Source organism: Mus musculus, chromosome 6 (genome assembly GCF_000001635.26).
Source record: "Mus musculus strain C57BL/6J chromosome 6, GRCm38.p6 C57BL/6J".
In the NCBI taxonomy this organism is placed as follows: Eukaryota; Metazoa; Chordata; class Mammalia; order Rodentia; family Muridae; genus Mus; species Mus musculus.
The window spans coordinates 48,301,312-48,319,099 of NC_000072.6; the positions used below are offsets into that span (position 1 = coordinate 48,301,312).

General features: G+C 44.4%; 2 long non-coding RNA genes and 9 other non-coding genes across 12 annotated transcripts in view; 6 read left to right on the forward strand and 5 right to left on the reverse strand.

The window, feature by feature from the left end:
• The window catches only part of Gm16630 (predicted gene, 16630), a 264,503-nt gene that overhangs the window by 170,406 nt on the left and 76,309 nt on the right, over positions 1-17,788 (reverse strand). The gene's annotated exons all lie outside the window — the stretch shown is intronic.
• The window catches only part of Gm30362, a 62,918-nt gene that overhangs the window by 26,067 nt on the left and 19,063 nt on the right, over positions 1-17,788 (forward strand). Inside the window, exons 4-7 of one of the 2 annotated variants that reach the window (XR_869048.2) lie at positions 92-256; positions 12,732-12,817; positions 14,168-14,332; positions 14,804-14,941. This is a non-coding gene — a long non-coding RNA (predicted gene, 30362). Of the gene's footprint in view, positions 1-91; positions 257-12,731; positions 12,818-14,167; positions 14,333-14,803; positions 14,942-17,788 lie in introns of those variants that run through there. The other variant, XR_869049.1, reaches the window with a different exon arrangement.
• Positions 1,148-1,219, forward strand: n-TCgca6. Its single transcript has one exon. It is a non-coding gene; the product is annotated as a tRNA-Cys (tRNA).
• On the forward strand, positions 2,154-2,225 carry n-TCgca17. The gene has a single exon. It is a non-coding gene; the product is annotated as a tRNA-Cys (tRNA).
• Positions 4,153-4,224, reverse strand: n-TCgca7. Its single transcript has one exon. It is a non-coding gene; the product is annotated as a tRNA-Cys (tRNA).
• Positions 7,418-7,489, reverse strand: n-TCgca16. Its single transcript has one exon. It is a non-coding gene; the product is annotated as a tRNA-Cys (tRNA).
• On the reverse strand, positions 8,396-8,467 carry n-TCgca26. The gene has a single exon. It is a non-coding gene; the product is annotated as a tRNA-Cys (tRNA).
• Positions 10,188-10,259, forward strand: n-TCgca9. The gene has a single exon. It is a non-coding gene; the product is annotated as a tRNA-Cys (tRNA).
• n-TCgca25 lies at positions 11,707-11,778 on the reverse strand. The gene has a single exon. It is a non-coding gene; the product is annotated as a tRNA-Cys (tRNA).
• n-TCgca2 lies at positions 15,226-15,295 on the forward strand. The gene has a single exon. It is a non-coding gene; the product is annotated as a tRNA-Cys (tRNA).
• n-TCgca45 lies at positions 16,204-16,275 on the forward strand. Its single transcript has one exon. It is a non-coding gene; the product is annotated as a tRNA-Cys (tRNA).

Consider the following 17,788-nt stretch of genomic DNA (forward strand, 5'->3'; position numbering starts at 1 on the left):
CAGTTTTGGATCACTAGTGTTAGCAGAGGAACTTTCAAGACAACCTAGTGTTGACTCTTTCATATGGTTATGACTTTTCACTCTTTTGCAGGTCTGAAGTGGAAAGGAAAAGATGGGTAAAATGAAACACAAAAATGGTGACACTGCTTCCTTGGAGTTATCCACCAGCTTTGGCTCTTACAGCCTTTCTGCCTCCTCTTCAGCACAGCACTCTGACCTTGGATGTAGCAATTTGAGGAAGGGATCCCATTTACTAGTGAGTGCTCCATGACCCATTTGTGGGACTCCATGTGGAGGTCCATCTGCTGCAAGGAGAAGCTTCTCCAATGTGAGCTGCCTATAGAACTAATCAGTGGGTGTAGCAGTTCACCATTAGCAGTAATTTTATTTCAGTGTTCCTTTAGCAGACCATTAGTAGTAGGTATTCCTCTAGGCTCATGACCTAGCTAGTCCCAGGTTCAAGGCCACAACAGCAGGATTAGCTATAGGTACCATCTAATGGGGCGGGCCTCTTTGACTTTTTTTTTTAAAGTTATGGTTAAACTTATGACATTGTGTCACCAACTATTCCAAAGGTTATTGGTTTTTCTCCGCAACCTACGGGTAAGACCTTATTGCTGAGGAAAAAACGATGTTTTACGAACTTTTCATTAATTCTTTGAGATGTCATATGGTGTATTTTGATCATATTCACCTTCGACTCCTTCTTTTATCTCTTCTCCACAGAGCCATCTCCCCTTTGTACCCCAGGCTCTGTGTCCTCCTACTTGTGCTGTCCATCTTCTTCTGGGGCAGAAGTGCTCCACTACAACAAGATTAACTAACTAAGAGCCACTCCCTTAAAGAAAACAGTTCTCTCTCCCTCAAAGCCATCAGTTGTTTAACACCCAGTCCTCTGAGGGTGGCTTGTGTAGGTGGGTCTGCAGGATGACATAAATGTAGACTTCCACGTGTTTGTGTTCTGTCTCAGCTTTGAAACAGGATAGGAGGGTGCTGGGCATCAGGAGGTGACAGGTAGGTGTGCAGAGTTGTCTTAGGGCTGGGCCTCACAGGACAAAGCAGATGATTTCAGAGTACTGGAAAGTACACATATTGAGGAGTGGCCATACAGCTTCAGAGATGTTTATGAGATATACATGAAGCAGATGGGGTTATAGCTCAGGTGTAGAGCATTTGACTGCAGATCAAGAGGTCCCTGGTTCAAATCCAGGTGCCCCCTTCTTACTGTCTCTTTAATACAGAAGAGACCAAATGTGAAGTATTGGTTCACACAGAGCTGCCTAACAGATTGTATTCCCGTATGCTCTGTATTCTGCTCAGGCCTGGTCTCTGTTCTCTTCTCAGAGAGGAGCTAGTACAGGACCCACTGAGAGACCCATCCAGGTCATGTGTTGTGGCACAGGTTGTACTCCAAGGCTCTGTAAGGCTCACTCTGTGGAGAAGGTCACAGAGAAGAGTCCTATGAACCTGAGGAGTGGCTTCTTCCTCTGGGAATTTGCATAGCTGTCCCATAAGGAAGACCCTCCAGAGCCTCCTATAGGGTGATCCTTAGTTCCACTTTCCACTTACCTGTGCTGTGGCTCCTGCTCACTCAGAGGAAAGAACCAATATATGAATTTGACTCCTATGTATACTAAGGACTCTAGATATTAAGACTCTGAGGAAAAAGGAAAATGACTGATCTCTCTTTGTCTATTCACTGGGCTGATAAGTGACCAGAGCTAATGAGTTTCATGTGTGTCATTGGGTGAATAAATGATGGAGTGAAGTGATGAGCACCCTGCCAATGTCCTGGAGGCTAAAGTTCTCTCTGGGTTGCAGATTGGGCTAATGAAGACCCAGAACCCTCAGCTCTTGTCTTGCCCACTTAGGAAAAATTAATTGTGAACTGGAGGAATCCACTATGCTTAAGTGTCTTCCTAGATCCCAAGAACAGATCTGCATCACACCCAGAGAGAGAGAGAGAGAGAGAGGTGCATTTAGGTGGGCTAATCAAAGTTGGAGAGGAGAAGGGTGAAGGACAGACTTTAGTAGAAAAATCCTTCCAGGTTCAACATCAATAGAGGAAGCAGTAGATCATGAACGCGGAGCAAGCATGGGTGTGGTACCAAGTTGAAAGAGGTGATAATGAGAGGCTTCCGTAGCTATAAAATGGGGGTATAGCTCAGGGGTAGAGCATTTGACTGCAGATTAAGAGGTCCCTGGTTCAAATCCAGGTGCCCCCTTTCTTAAATATGATTTTGGTACTGAACTTGCCACATCCACCTTATTTGGGTCTTCAATGAACCTAGGAGATCTCCAGTGCTTGAAGTTTCTTGAGTAAACTGCATAGACCTCTCTGGGCTGCATAATACAAGGTAATTTGAGATCTTCCATGAATATGACTTAGCCTTAAGAGTACTTAACAGAATTCTCACACAAAGGCACAAACTCACAAGACTCTGAATCTATGCAACACCCACCCCCTCCTCAGGTTTGCACAATGACTAGAAACAGAAAATGATGAAAGGACAAAATAGAAGAAATTTTCCCATAATGGAAGATGTGGGCTTCCATCCTAAGTTTCTGCAAGTCCTCCTTAGAATGGTTGAGTGTCTCAGGAAGTGTCAAAGAATTTTCCACCAAAGGGAAAAATCTTATAGTCTACCCTAGTCTACAAGGAGCAGGTGCTATATACAGTACAAGCTAACGTCATGGTAGTTAATTTGTCAACAGTAGTACTTGACACTAAGAGAAAATCAGACCTTTGTGGCTCCAGGACACCCCTGACTCACAACTCAAAGGGAAATATCCCAGGCCTGCCACAGAAATGTCTTTTTCGGCAATCTATGGCTTCTTGGATGAGCATAACTCCCTGTGTAGGGAAATTTCAGTTAAACCCTGGTGTTCTGAGCCCCCCACCCACCCACCCAGAACACTACAGGTATTGCCATTGCTCTCAGAGGGATGCTCATTAGCACATGCTCACTAAATGCTGTTGATGAAGACACCACACATATTAGTCACAGGACATGGTGAACCGAGTTGGCACTGACCAGGAAGTATCCTCCTTGGTGGCTAGCTTTGGTGGAACTAGAAGGTGTTTTGTAAATTCACCAACAGTCTTGCCAAGCTGTGGGCTCTGTGAATTGCAATGATGACATGCATGGTAGGTTATGAGGCTGAAACACTCTTTTGTTGGGTTCAAAACACCTTGTGTTCTAAGAACACCACACAAGTGGGATAGGGTAGGCCAGGAGCAAATGTCCTCAGTGCCCACTCAAAAAAACCTACACCAAGTTCACTGGAAACAGTGCCTTAGATGACCTACCTGTGTCTCTAAAAACCTCTAGGAATGTTTCAGATATAGTTGTTTATACCTATTAATTTTATATAAGCCACTTCATGCTACAGATGTGAAAAGTAATTGCTCAAATCAGGCCCAAGAAAGACCCAGCTCATAGTGACCAAGCCATAGCTGAGTTCACATTAATGATTCAGGGACTCTTGTGCCAGCCTTCCTGGGCAGGGATTGAGCAGCCTCCAGTGTCTCTCATCTTCCTCCCTCTTGTGTAATCCCTTGATGTAGCAGAAGAAGAAATAACCTGAAGAATGGCTCCATTCCTCAAAATTGTGGAGAAGTGAGAGTCAGAGAGACTAGATGGTCTCCAGAGAGTGACATGGTCAGCAGTGTGCCCAGCAGGACACAGCCTTTACTCAGGGAATGCATGAACTGTAAGCAATTGCCTGCCAGTGACTTATGCCCTGGTACCTGTGTAGACTCTCCTCATTAGCAACGCATCCCTGCACTGCCTCACTAAGGATGCTTTGTGAGTTCTCATCTCCAGTGCCCTAGGAAACCTGACTCACCACTAATGAAAATTAATACTAAAGAAAGATAGGGATACTGAAAATTCCCAACACTGGTGATGTGTGTGTGTGTGTGTGTGTGTGTGTGTGTGTGTGTGTGTGCTTATAATTGCATGTGTGTGTGTGTGGGTATGAGTGTGTATGTGCCTTTGTGAGTGTGTGTGTGTGTGTGTTTGTGAGTAATTTTGTGTGGGTGTGTATGTATGATGTGTTTGGATGTATAAAGTGTGTCCATAACTGCAGTGAGTGGAAGAAACAGGACTAAGTTTTTTATATCTCCATGACTAAAACAAACTTTTGGCAAGGGGGCACCTGGATTTGAATCAGGGACCTCTTGATCTGCAGTCAAATGCTCTTCCTCTGAGCTATACCCCCACCTGTTTATTAGTGTCTCATGGGCACTCAGAACCTTCATGTCCACTTCCTGGTTGCTAACATCTGGAATGTCCACTTGCCACTGCTCTATCATCATCTGCTTCCTCCTATGAAGCCCAGCACTGAGCTGCCGCTGCTCATCTGACTGCCATGTCCTCATGAACCTCTGGGATATTTGCTGGCTTAGATCCTAGCTGAGGCAGGGGCATTAAATTCAGAAGGCTTCAGCTGGTGCTACTTCAACTTTTGACACAACTAAAAGAGCCATATGCAAATGCAAAAGCTGACCTTTGGAGGTGACTGGGAGACAGAAGTTGACAGACTGGAAAGATCTCAGTCTGCTTAGGACTCCTTGGTCAGACTCACTAGGAGGGACATAGAAAAAACCCCTTCTTAATAACCAAAGGAAAGCAGAATCTACAGATATGATGAAGGACATCTGGAGACCATGGTCACTGAAATATGAGAGAGGAAACTGGATGATAGCAAATGATCAGCAGGAGTCAGAGTCTTAGAGCAGATTCAGATAAAGTTCCTGTGCTCTGCTCTTGTAAACTATGCAGAATTTCTCATTCTCACAGGTCACCTGCACTGCCTCACCCAAGGATATAGTATACATGGTGATGTTTGATGTCCAATGTGCTAGATGACCTGACCCAACTCCTTTAGACTGGGCTTTACCAGGCTTGCATTTACCATGTTCTTCCCCATACACATTCCACAGGACACACAGAATTCCTTCATGCCCAGCACACTCCACCCTTTGCTGGTCAGCATTTGTGGCACCTCAATTGGAGAACAAGTGTACAGAGCCACAGTCCTGCTTTGCTTCCCTGCCGTGGTTTTGCCTGCAAATTCCTCACTCTAGTTCACTCCCCACTCTACTCTAGCCTTCTGCAATTTGTGTATTGGGAATCTTTTCTGTGATTTTTTTCACCCTCTGGTCTCTTGCCTTTTATTTTCTGGTGCCAAATTTGAATGAAAATCTCCAAATTTGAGAGAAAGATTTAACCCCATGCTGACCCCAAACCATTAGCTCAGCATCAGCATGAACCAGGTACAAAGGCTGCTTATTTGAACAATCAGTGCATAGCCTACAGAACGTAGGCTTGGATTTTTCAAAACCTACTTTAATTGAGGTTCTTAAATGTTTCAACCTCCTTTCTAGCCCACCTACCAAAGGTATTGGAAAATGAGAGTTAATAGGAAACAGGAGTTGTAGACCGGTTTAGAAATGGTTCTTTGGGGACAATTTCAACCTTTGGTGTCAGCAGTCCAGTGTACTCAATGAATAGAAAACACAAATCAGCAGAGACAGTTTGATCGAGAAAATACTGAGAGGCTCTGCCAAGTCGACACGAGTCTGTGGAAGTGTCAAGAAGCAGCTGAAGTATCATGAGAATTTCTTTGACAAGTTACTCTATATGAAGTCACAACAGGCAAAGGTGAGAAACGTGGTGCAAGGTGAACCAATGCAACAATTTCATCTGTGGGGTTATATTTATTCTCTTCCTAATTGTCACACATTCTTCCCCTGCTTCACCAAAGCATCTGCTCATCTGCCTCTTTCAGCAAGACATCACATGACATAACTGAGTCCCCAAAGAAATGAGAAATTTCCACTTCACAGGAATTTCTGCCATGTGAAATCTTCTCCTAGAAACCATCACAAAGCCACACAGATACAAATATGTAAGAGAGGATCATAGTCAAAAGAGGTCGTCTGTGGTGACTCAGAGGCCCTAGCACAGTTTCTGTAATTTGCATAAGATGATGAGGACAATCACAGAATGCTTCTTCTTGGGAAAATATTCATTCAGATTTTACCTAGTAAATATATACCTGCTGTATATTTTACTCATAGAACAAGGACTTTTGCAAAGTAGTCAAACCATTACACACGCAAAAAGAACAAGCTTAGAAGCCTCACTGGTAAGTTCTCACAGATACATAAGCAGATAACACAAAATTCACACAAGCATTTCAGAGACAGAGCAGGAGTTTACCATTGCTCGCTTCACCACAAAATTCAGCACAACCTTAGTATCCAGTTTTGAGAGAAAACTGGAGTCGGGGTGGGGGTGCTCATATGACCTATTTTTTGAAAAATGTGCTTGTATTATTAGAAATATACAAAATTAGTATTCATGACTACTAACCACCAACCCACTACAAGGTTTCAGCTGAATATTCGAGAAGATTCTTGCATTCGACATTGGATCTTCTTAGCTTCTGTTACTTGTAACAGAAAAATATGACAATAAAGACTCATGTGATCATTGGAACTTCTTGTCAAGTGTGCAGAATGGCTGGTATCCTCCAAAACATCACTGGAGTTTGTCACTGATGTGGCAATGCACAGCGGGGACAGAGACACTATGACCCCATCACTCTGCTGATTAGAGTCTGTGTTTAGTTTGGAATCTCTGTCACTGAGAAAGAGCTGAGAAGCTCAGCACAGTGGGGGACAGTGGGGGTCTGCATGTTCCCTGTGTCTTCAGTAAATGGAGAGGTGGAGGAGTTGTCCATGTTACAAAGCAGAGTTCCACCAGGATGAGGCTTTTCTTGGCCCTTTACTCTGAGTTGAAGCAACACCTGCCAAGAAAGTAAGGATCTTCTTTGGAAAACTCATTCTAAGGGGTAGCACTTAAAACAGGGAGACATGGCTGCTACAGAATAGATATTGAGCATATAGAACAGATGTCAGTCATGGGCCACCACTGGACACAATCCAGGTCCACAGGCAGTTTGGAAACGCTGTATTCTATGGTATCTATGGCTCTTATTCTCCCTGTGGGAGCCTGGAATCCCACATTTCCAGCTCTGATGCACCTACTGAATGTCTCAACCTATGGGCAAACATCATCTCAGTATCCCCCATTTCATTTATTTACTGTATTTGATACTGCCCAATACATACTCATGTTCAATCCTATATTCTAAGAACCACCGATGATCCTATCTAATAAAACGTAGCTTTTCTAGGTTTTTAGAACTCAATCTATAGTCTAAAAATACTGGAGACTTGTTCACCAGGAAGACTTAAGATCACATGAACACACTCAACCATCTGCCTCAAAAGGGATCTGATGGGTGATAACAGTGCTATGCTCACATGGAGGTGAATCTCAAGCCACCTGAGTAAAAGAGAAAGTAGATATATACTATGAAAATAGTTTCCAAATCCAAGAAAAGGGGGCACCTGGATTCGAACCAGGGATCTCTTGATCTGCAGTCAAATGCTCTACCCCTGAGCTATACCACCACTAGTAGCAGTATACACAGTTAATAATCTTCATCAGAGTGGTGATAGATTATGAATGACTATAAAGTTAAATTACACATGCTCACAGACCTACTTTCCAGAAGTTGCCAGGCCTGACTGGTGAGATGCCTTCCTCAGCTCTGAAGCTTTCCAGGCCCATCCTTGCATAGCATCATCACCCAAGAAAAGGAGCAGAGCAGCCCCAGACCCTGAGCCCACTTCACACTGCTGTCCTCAGTTAGCTCCCGAGCTGGCCAAATGCCTTCTAATATGAGCCCCCAGACACCCCTCTCTTCCTTCCCTGAAGACAAATGAGCTGCCTCTCTGAGTTCTCCTAGGACCCTACCTGGCATTTTCAGCAGCATCACTGCAGGATCCCTGTCTTCCAGGGAGAGCAGCTCAGCCAGTTTTTAGCCTCTACGCATGAAGCAAGGGAGCAGTCTGGAAGGGGGAGAGAAGCTCACAAGGGAAATATCTACCCTACACAGACAACCTGATTCTGTGACCAGCATCCTCAGTTCTGACTACAGATTCACCAGAGAGCCACAGAGCCACGTATTTTTATGGTTAGGCTTTACTTTCTGATCCCTGGACACTGGGTGTCACTAAAACTGCTGTGCCTAGGAACTCCCCAATTCTACCTTATAGTTCCTGCCTTCTATTTCACATCATATCTACATAGCTACAAGTCAACAGAACCAGAGAAACTAAGTTTCTACAAGAACAAGGGAGACAGATACTAAGAATGGGAAGGACAGTCAGCATGTAGGAAGAGATTTAAGAAAGCCATCTATTCACATAATGGCTGGTCAGTAGGTCCCAGGTCTGGTGAGGTCCATGACTGGAGTGGCTGGAAGAAACAGGACTCCTGTGAGATTTCTTCATGAGTCAAAACAAGCTTGTAGTAGGGGGCACCTGGATTTGAACCAGGGACCTCTTGATCTGCAGTCAAATGCTCTACCCCTGAGCTATACCCCCACCTGTTTATTAATGTCTCATGGGCACTCAGAACCTGCATGGCCACTCCCTGCCTGCTAACATCTGGCATGTGCACCTGCCAGTGCTCTGTCATCATCTACTTCCTCCTATGAGGCCCAGCTTTGAGATGCCTCTGACTGCCATGTCCTCATGAATGACCAGCACTCTCCTGTTGAGGTCCTCGCTGAGGCAGGAGGCTTCAGGTGGTGCTACTTCAACCTTCAACTCAACTAAACCCACATGCAACACAAGGGCTACTTAGCTGGCCTCTGGAGGAGCTGCATCAGCAGAGCAGAGCACAGAGAATCCTCACACTGTGGCCTCTCCCTGAGCCTTCAAACCGGTCACCAGTACACGAACTTGTTTTCATCTATTTGCTAATCAAAATGGGCCTTACTAGCAGGAGCTTGGAAAATACAGCTCAGGTAAGTGAGATTGTTTTATATAGTTACAAATGTGTCAGAGGGGAAGAATATTTGCATTATTAACAAATTTTGGCAAAATAACAATCTGAAATTGTCCTTGTTTTAAATATCTATAATGGATTAAATAGAACAGTTTTGGATCAGTAGTGTTAGCAGAGGAGATTTCAAGACAACCTAGTGTTGACTCTTTCCTATGGTGACGACTTTCCACTATTTTGCAGATCTGAAGTGGAAAGGAAAAGATGGGCAAAATGAAACACAAAACTGGTGACACTGTTTCCTTGGAGTTATCCACCAGCTTTGGCTCTTACAGCCTTTCTGCCTCCTCTTCAGCACAGCACTCTGACCTTGGGTGTAGGGCCTTGAGGAAGGGATCCCATTTACTACTGAGTGCTGCAAAGTCTCTCACCCTCTGTACACTGCCCATTTGTGGGTCTCCGTGTTAACTTCCATCTGCTGCAAGAAGAAGCTTCCTCCAATGTGAGCTGACCAAAGCACTGATCTTTGGGTAGAGCAGTCCATCATTAGCAGTCACTTTATTGCAGTGTTCTTTATCAGAACATTAGTAGTAGGTATTCTTCTAGGGCCCATGACCTAGCTAGTCCCAGCCTCAAAGACACAGTACTAGGATTATATATGGGTACCATCTAATGGAATGGATCTTTTGGCCATTTTTTTAAAGTTATGGTTAAACTTATGACATCGTGTCACCAGATATTCCAAATGTTATTGGTTCTTCTCCACAACCTGATGGTAAGACCCTATTGCTGAGGAAAAAACTATGTTTTACCATATTTTCAATAATTCTTTGAGATGTCATATGGTGTATTTTCATCATATTCACCTTCAACTCCTCCTTTTATCTCCTCTACACAGAGCCATCCCACTTTTGTACCCCAGGCTCTGTGTCCTCCTACTTGTGCTGTTCATTTGCTTCTGGGGCAGAAGTGTTCCACTGCAAAAAGACTGATTCACCAAGAGCCACTCCCTTAAAGAAAACAGTTTTCTCCCCTCAAAGCCATCAATTCATTAACCTGCAGCACTTTGAGTGAGGCTTGTATAGATGGGTCTGCAGCATGAGACAAAAATGGACTTCCAGGTGTTTGTGTTCTGTCTCAGCTGTGAAACAAGATAGGAGGGTGCTGGTCATGGAGAGGTGACAGACAGGTGTGCAGAGTAGGCTTAGGGCTGAGCCTCACAGGAGAAGGCAGATGATTTCAGAGTACTGGAATGTACACACGTTGGGGAGTGGCCATACAGCTTCAGAGATGTTTATGAGATATACATGAAGCAGATGGGGTATAGCTCAGGGGTAGAGCATTTGACTGCAGATCAAGAGGTCCCTGGTTCAAATCCAGGTGCCCCCTTTCTAAACATGATTTTGGTACTGAACTCACCACGTTAATTGGGTCTTCCATGAAGCTAAGAGATCTCCATTAGTTGAAGTTTCTTGAGTAAACTGCATAACCTCCCTCTCTGGGCTGTGGCTCCAGGACACCACTGACTAACAACTCAAAGGGAAATATCCCAGGCCTGGCTCAGAAGTATCGTCTCTGGCAATGAATGGCTTCTTGGGTGAGCATAACCCCCTGTGTAGGGCAATTGCAGTTAAACCCTGGTGTTCTGAGGCCCCCAGGACAATACAGGTATTGCCATTGCTCACAGATGGATGCCCACTAGCACATGCTCACTAAATGCTGTTGAGGAAGACACCACACATATTAGTCACAGGACATGGTGACCAAGTTGGCACTGACCAGTTAGCATGCTCCTTGGTGGCTAGCTTTGGTGGAACTAGAAGGTGTTTTGTAAAGTCACCAACAGTCTTGTCAAGCTGTGGACTCTGTAAACTACAATGATGACCTGCATGGTAGGTTATGAGGCTGAAACCCCCTTTTGTTGGGTTCAAAACACCATGTGTTCTAAGAACACATGGCAAGTGGGATAGGGTAGGCCAGGAGCAAATGTCCTTAGTGCCCACTCAAGAAAACCTACACCAGATTCTCTGGAAACAGTATCGTATGATGACCTACCTGTGTCTCAGAAAAGCGCTAGGGATGTTTCAGATAAACTCATTTGTATCTATTAATTTTATATGAACAACTTCATGCTACAGATGTGGAAAATCATTGCTTAAATCAGCCCCAAGCAAGATACAGCTCATAGTGACCAAGCCATAGCAGAGTTCACATCAATGATTCAGGGACTCTTGTGCCAGCCTTCCTGGGCAGGGATTGAGCAGCCTCCAGTGTCTACCATCTTCCTTTCTCCTGTGAAATCCCTCGATGTATCAGAAGAAGAAATAACATGAAGAATGGCTTCCATTCTCAGAATTGTGGAGAAGTGAGAATCAGAGAGTGAATGCTCACCAGAGAGTGACAAGGCTAGCAGTGTGGCTAGCAGGGTACAGCCTTGAGACAGGGATTGGATGAACTGAAAGCAATTGCCCTGCCAGTGACCTATGCCCTGGTACCTGTGTAGGCTCTCCCATTAGCACCACATCCCTGCACTGCCTCACCAGGGGTGCTCTGTGTCTTCTCATCTCCAGCGCCCTGGAGAACCTGACTCACCACTACTGAAATTTAGTATTAAAGAGAGATAGGGACACTGAAAATGCCCAATACTGGTGATGTGTGTATGTATGCTTACTATTGTATGTGTGTGTAGATGTGTGTGTGTGTGTGTGTGTGTGTTTGTGTGTGATTGTGTATTTCTCTGTGGGTGTGCATGTAAGAAGTGTGTCCAAGACTGGAGTGAATAGAAGAAACAGCACTGCATGTGTGATATCTCCATGAGTAAAAACTAACTTGTAGTAGGGGGCACCTGGATTTGAACCAGGGACCTCTTGATCTGCAGTCAAATGCTCTACCCCTGAGCTATACCCCCACCTGTTCATTAATGTCAAATGGGCACTCAGAACCTGCATGGCCACTCCCTGCCTGCTAACATCTGACATGTGCACTTGCCAGTGCTCTGTCATCATCTGCTTCCTCCTATGAGGCCCAGCCCTGAGCCTCCTCTGCTCATCTGACTGCCATGTCCTCATGAATAACCAGCACTCTCCTGCTGAGGTCCTCGCTGAGGCAGGAGGCTTCAGCTGGTGCTGCTTCAGCCTTCAACTCAACTAAACCCACATGCAACACAAGGGCTACTTAGCTGGCCTCTGGAGGAGCTGCATCAGCAGAGCAGAGCACAAAGAATCCTCACACTGTGGCCTCTCCCTGAGCCTTCAAGCCTGTCACTACTACACAAACTTGTTTTCATATACTTTTTAATAAAAATATATGCACAATTCAATTATTTTAAAAACTCAATATTGTTTTTTAAAAGGTTACTAAGAAAACAACCACATGTATCCTGAATTCTTTTGTTTAGTTCATTGCTCCTGTCATCGAATGGGCGCCATTCCCCAGAGGGTTAGCCATCTCTGCTAGTCTGTCCTGTGCACTTAGGGAAACACACACAGTGTGCTGTCTCTTATGTCATCTTGTCTACATCATGTCTAACTAACCGACTTGTGGATGAGATTATAACTTCACATCCTCTTACATCTTGACTTTCCAGATCCAGTCGTGTCCCAGCTTTTGGTTGGATGACTCTGTGTTTATATCAGGATGATTTGTTCACACTGTGGGACTGACCTCAGTCATTCTAAGCAGGATCAAGATAGCAGGTGGAACTTTTGTTTTTCCTCCAGTTAATGGCAGCCTCATGCTTAAACCTTTCCATTTCTTTCAAGATCTTCCATACATGTTGAGTTCTCTATGAAATATCTTTCTGAACAACTTTCCATGCATAGATCATCAATAATAAACATCTGTACTTTCTGTTTCCTATAGTGACCCAGGTTCCTGCTCCTTTGTTCTGGTTGCCCACAAACCATACTGCACAGCCAAGGCACTGTGGATCCCTCCACCTTCACCAGGTAATTCATTCTTTCCACCATCTCTTCTGTGTGGAAGTGTCTCTTTTCAGATTTTCAAGTTCTTCAACGTTTCTTATCAAAATGACATTTCTTCCTTTGGGAGATGAACCGTTGCTATAAGAGCTGAATGAAGTAAAATGTCTAGCCTTTGTATGTGTGATAAGACCTATACTTCTTCTCATATGCTATACTTATAGTTTGTACGTTTAATTTAAATATTTTTCATACAATAATATGGTGGTGTTAATGAGAACGGCCCCCACAGGCTCACATATTTGAATATTTGGTCCCCAGTCGGTGGAATTTTTTAGGGATGTTTGGGAGGGGTGACTGTGTAGGAGGGAATCTGTCACTGAGTGTACACTTTGAGTTTTGATAATCTCCATCAGGCCCAGACCCTCTGCTTCCTGCTTGTGTGTCAGATGTAAACTCTCAGTTTGTGCTCCAGTGACAAGCCTGCCCTACGTGCTACCATGCTTCTCACCATGGCCATCAAAGGCTAAACTTAAAAAGTGTAAGCAAATCCCCAGTTAAGTGATTCCCTTGATGGTAATTTACCTTGATCATGATGTGTGTGAATGGCAATAGTGTAGTATAATAACGGTGTATGTGCCACTATAGTCACAGAATAGTAAGAGAAAAGTTGATACTGGGGCCAGTGTTGTTATTATAACAGGACATAAGGATGCTGCTGTTGGACGAATGTTGGAGTGACAGGACTTTAGATTAGGAAAGCACTGGAACACACAGGCTGTATCAAGGCCTCCCCTCACATATGCAGCAGATGTGCAGCTTGGTCTCCATATGGAGACAGGGCTATCCCAAAGGCTATTGCCTGTACATGGCATATGCTCCCCTAGGTGGGCTGCCATGTCTGCATCAGTGGGAAAGGATGCATGTAACCTGGCAGAGACTTGATATGCCCTGGTGGGGGATACAGAGAAAGCCCCCACCTGCTCAGAAGAGAGGGAGGGATGGGAGGAACGACTGTGGGAGGGTTACTGGGAGGGGGAAGTGAGCAGGATGTAAAGTGAATAAGTAAACAAAAAGAAAGTAATGAATAGCAGGTGAAAGCTGTACTGGTGATGTAATGGGCCTTCCTAGCAGGACCTTGGAAAATACTAGTGCTCAGAACAATGAGGATGTGTAATATAGATGAAAGTGTGTCAGAGGGGAAGAATATTAGCATTATTAACAAATTTGGGCAAATTATAGGTCTGAAATTGTCATTTCACATATCTACAATGGCCTAAATAGAAAGGTTTTGGATCACTAGTGTTAGCAGAGGAACTTTCAAGACAACCTAGTATTGACTCTTTCATATGGTTATGACTTTTCACTCATTTGCAGGTCTGAAGTGGAAAGGAAAAGATGGGCAAAATGAAACACAAAACGGATGACACTGCTTCCTTGGAGTTATCCACCAGCTTTGGCTCTTACAGCCTTTCTGCCTCCTCTTCAGCACAGCACTCTGACCTTGGATGTAGCAATTTGAGGAAGGGATCCCATTTACTAGTGAGTGCTCCATGGCCCATTTGTGGGTCTCCATGTTAACTTCCTTCTGCTGCAAGGAGAAGCTTCTCCAATGTGAGCTGCCTATAGAACTAATCAGTGGGTGTAGCAGTCCACCCCATTAGCAGTAATTTTATTTCAGTGTTCCTTTAGCAGACCATTAGTAGTAGGTATTCCTCTAGGCTCATGACCTAGCTAGTCCCAGGTTCAAGGCCACGACAGCAGGATTAGCTATAGGTACCATCTAATGGGGCAGGCCTCTTTGACATTTTTTTTAAAGTTATGGTTAAACTTATGACATTGTGTCACCAACTATTCCAAAGGTTATTGGTTTTTCTCCGCAACCTACAGGTAAGACCCTATTGCTGAGGAAAAAATGATGTTTTATGAACTTTTCATTAATTCTTTGAGATGTCATATGGTGTATTTTGATCATATTCACCTTCGACTCCTTCTTTTATCTCTTCTCCACAGAGCCAACTCCCCTTTGGACCCCAGGCTCTGTGTCCTCCTACTTGTGCTGTCCATCTTCTTCTGCGGCAGAAGTGCTCCACTACAACAAGATTAACTAACTAAGAGCCACTCCCTTAAAGAAAACAGTTCTCTCTCTCTCAAAGCCATCAGTTGTTTAACACCCAGGACTCTGAGGGTGGCTTGTGTAGGTGGGAATGCAGGATGACATAAATGCAGACTTTCAGGTGTTTGTGTTCTGTCTCAGCTGTGAAACAGGATAAAAGGGTGCTGGGCATCAGGAGGTGACAGGCAGGTGTGCAGAGTTGGCTTTGGGCTGGGCCTCACAGGACAAAGCAGATGATTTCAGAGTACTGGAAAGTACACATATTGAGGAGTGGCCATACAGCTTCAGAGATGTTTATGAGATATACATGAAGCAGATGGGGGTAATGCTCAGGGGTAGAGCATTTGACTGCAGATCAAGAGGTCCCTGGTTCAAATCCAGGTGCTCCATTCTTATTGTCTCTTTAATTCACAAGAGACCAAATGTGAAGTATTGGTTCACACAGAGCTGCCTAACCGATTGTATTCCCGTATGCTCTGTATTCTGCTCAGGCCTGGTCTCTGTTCTCTTCTCTGAGAGGAGCTAGTACAGGACCCACTGAGAGACCCATCCAGATCACATGTTGTGGCACAGGTTGTACTCCAAGGCTCTGTAAGGCTCACAGAGAAGAGTCCTATGAACCTGAGGAGTGGCTTCTTCCTCTGGGAATTTCCATAGCTGTCCCATAAGGAAGACCCTCCAGAGCCTCCTATAGGGTGATCCTTAGTTCCACTTTCCACTTACCTGTGCTGTGGCTCCTGCTCACTCAGAGGAAAGAACCAATATATGAATTTGACTCCTATGTATACTAAGGACTCTAGATATTAAGACTCTAAGGAAAAAGGAAAATGACTGATCTCTCTTTGTCTATTCACGGGGCTGATAAGTGACCAGAGCTAATGAGTTTCATGTGTGTCATTGAGTGAATAAATGATGGAGTGAAGTGATGAGCACCCTGCCAATGTCCTGGAGGCTAAAGTTCTCTCTGGGTTGCAGATTGGGCTAATGAAGACCCAGAATCCTCAGCTCTTGTCTTGCCCACTTAGGAAAAATTAATTGTGAACTGAAGGAATCCACTATGCTTAAGTGTCTTCCTAGATCCCAAGAACAGATCTGCAGCACATCCAGAGAGAGAGGGGTGCAATTAGGTGGGCTAATCAAAGTTGGAGAGGAGAAGGGTGAAGGACAGACTTTAGTAGAAAAATCCTTCCAGGTTCAACATCAATAGAGGAAGCAGTAGATCATGAACGCGGAGCAAGCATGGGTGTGGTACCAAGTTGAAAGAGGTGATAATGAGAGGCTTCCGTAGCTATAAAATGGGGGTATAGCTCAGGGGTAGAGCATTTGACTGCAGATCAAGAGGTCCCTGGTTCAAATCCAGGTGCCCCCTTTCTTAAATATGATTTTGGTACTGAACTTGCCACATCCACCTTATTTGGGTCTTCAATGAACCTAGGAGATCTCCATTACTTGAAGTTTCTTGAGTAAACTGCATAGCCCTCTCTGGGCTTCATAATACAAGGTAATTTGAGATCTTCCATGAATATGACTTAGCCTTAAGAGTACTTAACAGAATTCTCACACAAAGGCACAAACTCACAAGACTATGAATCTATGCAACACCCACCCCCTCCTCAGGTTTGCACAATGACTAGAAACAGAAAATGATGAAAGGACAAAATAGAAGAAATTTTCCCATAATGGAAGATATGGGCTTCCATCCTAAGTTTCTGCAAGTCCTCCTTAGAATGGTTGAGTGTCTCAGGAAGTGTCAAAGAATTTTCCACCAAAGGGAAAAATCTTATAGTCTACCCTAGTCTACAAGGAGCAGGTGCTATATACAGTACAAGCTAACGTCATGGTAGTTAACTTGTCAACAGTAGTACTTGACACTAAGAGAAAATAAGATCGTTGTGGCTCCAGGACACCCCTGACTAAAAACTCAAAGGGAAATATCCCAGGCCTGCCACAGAAATGTCTTTTTCGGCAATCTATGGCTTCTTGGATGAGCATAACTCTCTGTGTAGGGAAATTTCAGTTAAACCCTGGTGTTCTGAGACCCCCAGGACAATACAGGTATTGCCATTGCTCACAGATGGATGCCCACTAGCACATGCTCACTAAATGCTGTTGATGAAGACACCACACATATTAGTCACAGGACATGGTGAACTGAGTTGGCACTGACCAGGAAGCATGCTTCTTGTTGGCTAGCTTTGGTGGAACTGGAAGGAGCTTTGTAAAGTCACCAATAGTCTTGCCAAGCTGTGGGCTCTGTGAACTGCAATGATGACTTGCATGGCAGGTTATGAGGCTGAAACCCCCTTTGGTTGGGTTCAAAACATTATGTGTTCTAAGAACACAACACAAGTGGGATAGGGTAGGCCAGGAGCAAATGTCCTCAGTGCCCACTCAAGAAAACCTACACCAGGTTCACTGGAAACAGTGCCTTAGATGACCTACTGTTTCTCTAAAAACCTCTAGGGATATTTCAGATATACTTGTTTATACCTATTAATTTTATATAAGCCACTTCATGCTACAGATGTGAAAAGTAATTTCTCAAATCAGGCCCAAGAAAGACCCAGCTCATAGAGACCAAGCCATAGCTGAGTTCACATTAATGATTCAGGGACTCTTGTGCCAGCCTTCCTGAGCAGGGATTGAGCAGCCTCCAGTCTCTCATCTTCCTCCCTCTTGTGTAATCCCTTGATGTAGCAGAAGAAGAAATAACCTGAAGAATGGCTCCATTCCTCAAAATTGTGGAGAAGTGAGAGTCAGAGAGAGTGGATGGTCTCCGGAGTGTGACACGGTCAGCAGTGTGCCCAGCAGGACACAACCTTTATTCAGGGAATGCTCAAACTGAAAGCAATTGCCCTGCCAGTGACTTATGCCCTGGTACC